The 10070-nt window shown below is 45.6% G+C and overlaps 1 protein-coding gene across 1 annotated transcript in view; it reads right to left on the reverse strand.

Annotated features, from left to right (window-relative positions):
• Ston2 (stonin 2) overlaps positions 1–3865 on the reverse strand; it is a 148151-nt gene extending 144286 nt beyond the window's left edge. The window contains exon 1 of the mRNA XM_036206422.1: positions 3750–3865. The gene's annotated coding sequence lies outside the window, so the exon portion shown is untranslated. The remainder of the gene's footprint in view (positions 1–3749) is intronic.
• Positions 3866–10070: the final 6205 nt, after the last annotated feature.

The raw sequence follows: 10070 nt of genomic DNA on the forward strand, positions 1-10070 counted from the left end.
CCTTCCCTCAACCACATCTAAATTTCTGCCTTTAGCAGTTTTCAATGTGAGGCTTCTGGGCCAGCGTCATCAGCATCATCAGAAGGCAGAAAAGCTTACTCTCAGGTCTGACCCTGGACTGATTGACTCAGAAACTCTGGGATGGGACTGGGGGCAGAGCCAGCAGTCTGTTGACTAGAGCCTTCCAAGGGATGTGGATGCAGCTAAAGTTTGCGAACTATGTTTTTAGATGATATCACAAGATAATGTCAAGATGGGAGAGCATGTGCATTGCAGAAGACTCGTGAAAACGATGAGCCCCTCAAGTCTCAGATGAAGAATTTTCCAGTCTGGGTATTTTGAGACACATGGCAATTGGGTGGGCTCAGGACCTCACCATCTCTTGCTTCGAATCTCACCAATTTCTTACGTCTTTCCACAGTGCTACTGAAGATTTGGGTTTGTCCTGAAAAATCTGACCTTGTTAAACCCCAATTTAAAGCCCTTCAATAGGAGCTGGGGAGATGGCCCAGGAGGTAATAATGCTTGCTCCACAAGTGTGAGGACCTGAGTTCAAGTGTTCAGCACCCATGTAAAAGGCCTCATAAACCTGTGATCCTCAATGGTGTGGGGGACAGACACAGGAGAATTGTAGGGGGCTTGCTGACCACCAGCCTAGCTCCAGGTGCAATGAGAGACCCTATCTCAAGAGAATAAGGAGGAGAAGGTAGAATCAGATACCCCAAATCCTCCTTTGGTTTCTATGTGCACAAATGGTTGCACACATGCACATGTGCACATACACCACCCACATACACACACCTGCCTTCAGTGGCTGCATCGTGCCCATAAGATAGATTCCCAAGTGTCTGGTTCACCACCCAAAATCCTTCATTATCTGCCTCTGATAACTTCCCCACCTTGTTCTCTTCCACAGCCATGTCTCCCTATCTGCAGGAAGCTTATACTGTCTCTGACATCACGCTTGACCATGTCACTGACCTTGGTCAACAGCACGGGGCTGTAGGGATAGCCACCACTCACTTCCCAGCAAACTTGAAGTGTAACTGTGTTGTGCCATCTTTTTTGTTTGTTTGCTTGTTTGTTTGTTTGTTTTTTCCAGACAGGGTTTCTCTGTGTAGTTTTGGTGCCTGTCCTGGATCTCGCTCTGTAGACCAGGCTGGCCTCGAACTCACAGAGATCCTCCTGCCTCTGCCTTCCAAGTGCTGGGATTAAAGGCATGTGCCACCACTGCCCGGCGTGTTGTGCCATCTTATGTCTTTGCCTTTGCCATAAATGAAGCCAATCTTGTCCTTGGGTGAAGCTGGTTTGTTTTTGTTCTTAAGTTAATGCAGGACTCTAAATGCAGACACACAAGGACCCACCTGGATATGCAGCATCACTGAGCAAGAAGCTTGAGTGACTGGAGAGCCATGGCATTTGGGGACACTTGTTATTTAGCCCACACTGACGACAGCAACACTCGTCACCTTCCTGCCCTGCTTGCAGGGTCTTCTCCCCTCTGTTCTACTGTGCTCTCGATGATTCACTTCAGCTGCCCATACATCCTTAGCTCCAGTGGTTAACTCTCAACCTGGCCTTTATCTCTAAATGGTCACCCTCACTTTTAGAACCTCCTATACATGCCCCAGACCTGTAACTGTGTCCTGGGAGCTGTGTTATGGGCTTGCCATCTAGTAGCATTATTATTATTATTATTATTATTACTTATCATACCACCTCTTCACTATTTAACAAACACTATCACTCACGAGGAGACTGGCTCAGAGAATCAAAGCAGGGTGCCCAAGTTTCCCAGCCACAGAGAGAGCCAGGGCTCTCCCCAGGTGGGAGTCTGGCTTTGAATCCAGCAATCTGCCCAGTGCTGCATACCTCTGTCCCTCCCAAGCTACAAACCTTCTGATCCTCCCACTCGACTGGGAAGGAGAAGTCTATAGCAACGACAGCCGAAAGCCACACTAATCTCAAACTCGCAAGATTTGCAGCCTGGACATGTACCCTGGGCACTGAGAAGACACTCACTTTTTCTGTATGGTGTATTTATCCTAAGGTAGATGAAGCACTGGGAACCACAGGAAAACAGGGCTAGTCTGTTTGACCTTTCCCCTCCCGGGTCCAGGATGCAGGGGTGGGGTGGTATTACAAGATAGGCAGATGGCCACTGAGAACACAGAGGTCTTTAAGGGTTTGTTCCAGAGGAGGAGGCAGGAGAAGGCTCACAACTCCAACAAGTGATACATGTGATATCTTAGGTTTAGAAACACAAATAAGCACGTAGTCAAATGTCTATTTGATTCTCAGCTTAAACAGCAAAGGGGTGGGGTGGATACAGTGGCAAAGGACCAAACTGGACCACCTGAGTCACATTCCATCAACCGCATAAAGTCAGAAACACAAATGTCGGTTTTCTGTCAGCTGGTGGCATTTTGTTTACAAGGTTGAGAATTTTCTTTATGTTTCTCCTTCTCTCACACACTTATAAAAAGACTAAAAATCATAAAACACTAAAAAAAATTACTTCATCACCCCAATCAGAGAGAGAGAGAGAGAGAGAAGAAGAGAAGAGAAGAGAAGAGAAGAGAAGAGAAGAGAAGAGAAGAGAAGAGGGAATTTAACAAATTCTTTTCGCAAAACATTCACAGGGTTACAAAAGCGTTGATTACTAATTCAAAGTCATTTAATCTCTCCCATCCTTTCTCGGTAGGATATATTTATTACCTTTAAACGATACCATCAGTAACATTAACATTTTTCTCCTTGGAGAGCAGAAAGCTACTAAATGCTCCAAATGACTGTTGGGCCAGTTTGGACAGGTCTGATTTACTCTTAAAACAATCATCCGCTTCACAATGACTAGTAAGAGCCAGCGTTTATTGAATGCTTGGTGCTGTGTTTGACGTTTTTCAGACACTTGGCTCATATAATTTTCCAAACAACCGAGTGCAATCAGTATTGTCACTTTGTAGATAAGGAGAGCGAAGCAGGCGCAGATGACGGAGACAGAGGGAGTGAGAGAAAGGCAGGCTGGGGCAGTAGCTGCACAAAACCAGAGTTAATGATTCACTTGCAGCCCTCAGGCAGCTCCTTTCAGCAGAGTCTGTGTGGGAACACACACACACACACACACACACACACACACACACACACACACTTCTTCATCGCAGGGAGAGGCCAATGTCCAGCAAATCTCCTCACCCCCCCACCCCGCCTTTCCTCTGCCTGCCCCCCTCCCATCTTCAACTCTCCATCCCAGCGACAGGCGGTGTCCAGCAAATTGCTTGGCAACGCGCGCAGGAAACTCCATCCAAAGCCCCGGGTCCGGGCGGCCCCTGGGCGCTGTCCAGCGGGCAGAGAGCCTGAGAGGCCAGGCTGGGGTCCTGTCTCAGAACACCCCCGAAGCTGGGGCGCAACGCCAAGGCTGGGATTTCCAGCGGGGGGTGGGGCGAGGCACCGTCTCCAAGGACACCTGTTGTCGCCTCCCCACTCAGGACAACGAAGCCACCCTGGCCGACTTGGATCTCAGGGGAAGGCACTGGCTGGCAAGAAGTGCTGCGATGGGCGGGGGGATCCACGGGAGTCTCCCCAGGAACACCCCACGGAGGTCGCTTTGCCTCATCCCTCCTAATCGGGGGCCCCCTGCGGCTCGGTACGCGGTGCTCAGGGATGCACAGGCGCTAGGACCTCGCGGCCGGCGCCCCGCGCCGTCCACCTGCGGCGCCTAGGTCGCTCCCCGGCGCGGGTGTACTCACCAGCGTCGCCGTGAGCAGAGTCCGCGGACGTCCGCGCCACCACCCGCGCCCCAGCCCGGCCTCCGTCCCGCCGCCGCTTCAGCAGAGCTCCCTCCCCGGTCGCCGCGCCACCACTGCCCGCTCGCGACTCTGGGCTCGCAGGGCACCCGCGGGTTCTGGGCGCAGCTCCCGCCGCTCCTGATTGGTCGCAGCTTATGCGAGAGCCGCGCTCTGATTGGACAGCACGAGTGGGATGGGCGGAGTCACCCCCAGAGCCTCGCTGCCCTGGCCTTGGTCCCCACCGCACCTAGGTTCAGCCAGACTCTGAAACCCGCTCTGAGCCCCTCTGCATGCACCCAAGGGGGTCAGCAAAGCTAGCAGCTGGGGAAAGGAACCGCGTGGCAGGGGTGGCGGGAACTAGGGGTCGTTATGGAGTCCAGCTGCTCCCCCTGCGTGCTGGTGGTTGTGAACCTCCACCAGGCTGGAAAAGGTGCTCTTCTGGTCTCTCTCATGCAAGCCACTTTAACTTTACATTAATTTTTTTCCGTTCTTTTTAAACTGTAGAGTGTAGGGTTTAGGACAGATGCCTGTAAACGGTAGGTGCCAAACAACGTTGTGAACTCAAGTTGAACTCCACACACAATCTGTGTATGGTCCCTACCTACCAGAGCTCACAAAGGGGAATCCATTTGTCGGAGAGCCCAATACCGTCAAATATATTAAGACCATTAAAGCTAGGAACTACTGTCCAGGAAAAGAGCAAGATGGGCTGATGTCACCGACGAAGAACTTAATATCTAGCTGGAGAGATGAGTCTGATTCATAACATAATACTTACCCTAATATTAACATGGTGTATATTATTTGGCAGGCATTGTTCCAAGAATTTTATACACACTTTTATAATGCAGAAATTCAGGAAAAGTCTGCCATAAAGACATCTATATGTGCGTGAGCCTCAGGGGTAGAACACAGACGCTCTGGAAATGACCAAACTTTCATCTGAAAGACAGCAGCAGGCCTTAAACCTGCCGGGAGAAGAGGGGACCATACCTGTTCCCATCATGCATCTCTTCCCACGTAGTTCTTTATCCCTGTCACCGTTCCCATCTCCCTGTTCTGGATCTTTCTTAAAAAAAAAAAAAAAAAAAAAGCGGTGTAAATCCGCCACTCTTACATCTGCTCTGCCACCCAGATAGGCAGTGGGTAAAAGCAGCTCCGTTTTCAGCCGTTTATATTAATGAACAAGTAAACAACACACCATATGCGATCGTTTTTCTACGAGCATTTCTCTCCTGTGCTTGTAGGCTCACAGAACCCTTAAGAAGCGTGGCTGGCAGAAAAGTGCTTCAAAGATACCAGCCGGGATCCAGCTTGACCTACTCGCTAAACAGGGATTGCATCCATCCCAGGTCACACTTAAGAGCCGCACAGTCTGCAGCAGAAAATTACCTCCATTTTCTGTCACTTATATTCATGGACAAACCACGGATCCCTTTATATTAGAAGAGCAGACTGGACATGGGTTGAGCCTCACTTGCTTGGAAAATGAAGTAAAACAGGACAAACCCCAGGTGAAGAAAGTTCTTTCAGGGGCATCCCTCTTCATGTCTCAGAAACACAGGCACGCAGCAACTTGTCACTCCTGGCTGATCACTATGGCCGCGGCCTTGGCCAAAGGCGAAGTCCCATTTGAATTGCTCATATGCTCACTTCAAAGGAGAAACACTTGCTTCTGCCAGAGTTGGAGGCTGCCCCCAAGATGATGTGTCCAACTACTCAATCCTGGCTGCTGTGAGCTAAACTCAGCCCACAAATAACAGGGAAAGAATCAAGACTGTGGAGTCGAGCTGTCTTGTGGGCGAGGTCGCTTATACATAGTTCTATACCCTGTCCCATCTAGGAAAACAAAACCGATTTACTTAGCTCTGACATTTCTTCTCTCCTGGCTGGCACTTAGCACTCAAGACTGAACTAAAATATTCCTTCCTGAGTGAGGCCTTTACCAAGTCTCTCAGGCACACAGTAACAGTGCTCCATCCATCTGTCACAAGTTGTCTTCTGTGGCACAAATTCTAACTCTGGGTCTTTATTACTAAGACCAATTAGAATTCAAGCTACAGTTTTTAACCGGATTGCATTGTTGCACAGCATAGTCCCACTGCCTAGTTTACTATCAGAATACAGGAGGCACACCCTAACTTACTATCAATTTGCACTCTGCAAACATGAATGAGACTCACATTTCCAACAGGCTAATAAAGTGCTAACCACATCCTTATCCTAAATTTCAACAGGGTACCCTCCAGTTCCTGCATGAATGGATATTGACTTAAAGTTAGCATCCATTCAACCCAACTGTAAAGGAGTAGTTCCTGTATGTTGGATGCTTTTAAGTAAAAAGAAAAATGATATCCTTATTGTATGTATGCAAGGTGAAGTGAGATTATATATATATATATATATATATATATATATGGCTTCTCAAAAAATTAAGCTCAAAGTTGGAACACAACCCAGTAATTCCACTTATATAATCAAGAAAACTGGCTGGGTAGGGTGGTGCATGCCTTGAATCCCACCACTTTGGAGACAGAGGCAGGTGGACTTCTGAGTTTGAGGCCAGCCTGCATAGCAAGTTGTAGGCCAGCCAGAGCTACATTTGGACCCTGTCTCAAAAAAAAAAGAAAGAAAGAAAAGAAAAGAAAACTGAAAACATATGTCTGCATAAAAATTTGTACAAGAATATCCAAAGTACTGTTATCAATCATAGCTGAAAAGTACAAAGCCAAGATTCACATCAATTGTTCATAAATAACAAAGCAAATAGCCAGTGTAATGGCGTATTATTCAGCTACAAATTGTATGCTAAGTGAAAGAAATCAGACGCCAAAGGCTGCATTTCTACACAATATCTACAATAGGCAAATCTGTAGAGACATTACAGAGAGCTGATTAGTGGGAGATGGGGAATGAAGAATAATTGCTTACTGGTGAACAGGTCCCCTTTGGGGTAAAAAAAAAAAAACCAAAAAACTTGTAAATAGAGAATGAATGTCCGCTGACTTGTGAAAACAAATCTATTGTTATTATACAGCATACCTTTTGAGAGTGCACAAAGTGCTCTCGGAAAAACACTCAGTCCTAAAATGAAGGACCTAAAAAGTCCACTTCTCTAAGGGGAGGGGCCGCAGTAGGCCTATGAAAGGAAGCTAAATATAACTTGGTTAGGCCTCGTGTTCCCACCTCATCAGCCCTTAGAAATGATTTACTTCTTAGATCTGTGTTGTCTAATAGAATGGTAGATGAAAATGAGAATATTCTTTGTCTTTTTCTTTGTGGGTATGTTATTTTGAGATAGTTTATCACACAGCTTAGGCTGACCTTGAACTCACTATGTAGACAAGGCTGGCTTTGAAGTCCTGATCTTCCTGTCTCCATCTCCCAAGTGTTGGGATTATACAGGCACACATTACCACAGCCAGCAAAATGTTTTTTTTTTTTTAATTTGAGATATTCAATAAAGTAGTCATTAGACATGTGCTATCAGACTATGGTTACTCGTGACTTGAAATACTGAGTTTTAAGTTGTACTGAAATGTGAATAGCTACATGTCTCTAATGACTGCCAATTCAGCAGGGTAACCTGAGCCGGTTTAAAGAATTAGAACCATGTGTGGTGGTGCATGCCTTTAATGCCACCTCTAGGGAGGCAGCAAGAGGTGAATCTCTGTGAGTTTGAGGCCAGTCTGACCTACATAGTGAGTTCCAGATCAGCCAGCGCTACATAGTGAGACTATCAACAAACAAACAAAAACAAACAAACAAACAAAAAACCACATTAGATCAACTTAGCTTTTAAGGCAGTGGGAGAGTCTTTGTCTATGCCCATGGCCTGGCTCAAGCCTGTACCCACTAGAAACGCTTCAGTAGTATTTCATTGTTCCTCTCTCCCTCTGCAGTGTCTTCATGAACATCAGATCAATGGAGGTTAGCTGTGTCTTTATGGAAAGTGCTTCCATTCACAGGTATTTATGAATTAGTCAATTTACGGAACATACTAACATAGGAAAGAATAACAATTTCAGGCAACTTTAAAGTGCTGGCTTAGGTTGGCGAGTTGGCTTGGTAGTTAAGAGAGGGTGCTGTGTTTAGAGGTCTTGTGTTTCATGACCAGCATCTGTATCAGACAACTCACAACTGGCTGCAACCTAAGCTCTAGGGGAGCTGACACCTCTTGACCTCCTTGGGTACATACACACCAACAAGTCGTAAAAAGGTATTTTTAAAGGGCTGGTCTTGAAAGTTAAGGGGAAGGGAAGATTAAAGAAATCCCTTTAAAGGGCATGGCCTTTTCCCTCCAGTGCCCCCACTCAATGCTTTTCTAAGTGGAGAATTATACTACCAAGGTACTAATGTTGGAGAATCTTACAATTTGTAACATTACATTATTTTTTTTTGGTGGAGGGTGGGGGTGGGGTGGGATGAGGGGTGGGGGAGGAGGGGGCGTGGCATGTGGCACCACCATAGCATGTAGTTGTGGTGGTCAGAGAGTAATTTGCAGAAATTGGTTCTCCCCTTCTGCCACTTGGTTTCTGGAGGTAGAACACAAGCCGACAGGCTTGGGATCAAGTGTCTTTACACACTGAGACATCCCATTGCCCTGAAGAATCTGTCAGATCATTTTTCCCTCACCTCAGGCCTTGCCACATTCTTAACCCCCTCAATACATCGCTAAGCATACTTTCACTGAATTTGAAATCAACAGGATGGCATGAAATTATCTTCTAAGTTTTATTCTATAACACAGTATCCTCCAAGGCAAGGTTGATTTGTTGCATAAATATTTACGGAGCTCCTGTATATTTTGTGTCTGAACATCTCTAGGTGTGATAGAAAGAAAGAATGACTCATTATCACTTAGATCCTGGCAAAGAGGAACCCAAATAGCATTGAGCTAACAAAGGCCAAGTGTTTAGGATGGTGCCTGGTATGTAGCGATAGGTTTTATTAGATATTGTGGATATTTCTATTTTAGATCATTAAAACTCATAATCAAGTTTGAGAGTTAGTGACTCAGGTCAGCAATAGAATGCCTGCCTAAGTGTATGTGAAACCCTGAGTTCCAGCCCATGTGGTGAAAGGAAATAAACTGATTAATGAGAAAATCAAATTTGTTCTTTAAAACCTCACATGGCTTTTATTTTAAGAAATCCGCATATTAGTGATCATAAACAAAATAAAAGAACAGAACAGATTCAGGGTGGAGCTCAGTGGTCGAGCATTCGACTAGGCTCTGGGTTTAATCTCCAGTACTGTGAAAATAATAAATCAATATCTCCTCAAAAAGAACCTTGCTTGTAGTGTTGCCATGGCCTCAAGTTCCTTTTTTTTTTTTATCCATAAAAACAGAAAGTATTTTTCTTCTCCCTCAGCACCCAGGATTCATTTCCTCATAATCCCATCCCTCAAAACAAAAACCATCTCTCCTTTTTGTTCTCCTGTGCGTTTCCTGACATCTTCAATAAATGTTTCTTGAGTAAAAGAGAGCCAGGGAGATGATTTTTAGAACTCCGATAGTTTACAGCTGCAAAACTGGAGTCCTTCCTGAACTGACATTCTCCATCCTATAAGAAAGGACTGACAGAGTAAATTGGAGAGATGGTGTCTCCATCACTAGTAGGAAACAAACAAACAACAACAAAAACAAAAAGCAAAGGAAGAACAAATAAGCCGATCTTTAGCCAAAAAGAGCTCCAGGCGCCAATGCCAGGCCTGGCACATAGTAACTATCTGACCCAGAGAGGACGCTGGGTCCAGGACCACCTCGATGTGAATCCCCATTCTGTGATTTCACAGCTGTTTCTACCACGGCCCAAACATCTCTGAGCCTATTTCTCACCTAAACATAAGTGTTGTATCAATACCACAGAGTAATTTTCATGATTAAATCGGACAGTTCTACAAATGCTTGGCACTTAGAAAATGCTTAATTGCTTGCTCAGTAAGTAATGAGGGCTTTTATTTATTTATTTTGTTTTTTTTTTTGGGGAGGGGTTTGTTTGGGTCTTTGATCTTTGTTTTTGTTTGTTTGTTTTTTTGAGACAGGGCCTCTCTATGTAGTTCTGGCTGTCTTAGAACTCTCTATGTGGACCAGGCTGGCCTCAAACTTACAAAGATCCATCTGCCTCTGCCTCCCAAGTATTAGATTTAAAGGCATGTGCCACCACTGCCCGGCTTGGGGGCTTTTTTTTTTTTTTTTTTTTAAGTCTCTTTGCTGGAAGTAGTGTCGTTGTCATTAAAGAAATAGTATTGTTTACAGTCTTCCGCTACTCACCATTA

This window comes from Onychomys torridus, chromosome 14 (assembly GCF_903995425.1).
Source record: "Onychomys torridus chromosome 14, mOncTor1.1, whole genome shotgun sequence".
NCBI classification, from domain to species: Eukaryota; Metazoa; Chordata; class Mammalia; order Rodentia; family Cricetidae; genus Onychomys; species Onychomys torridus.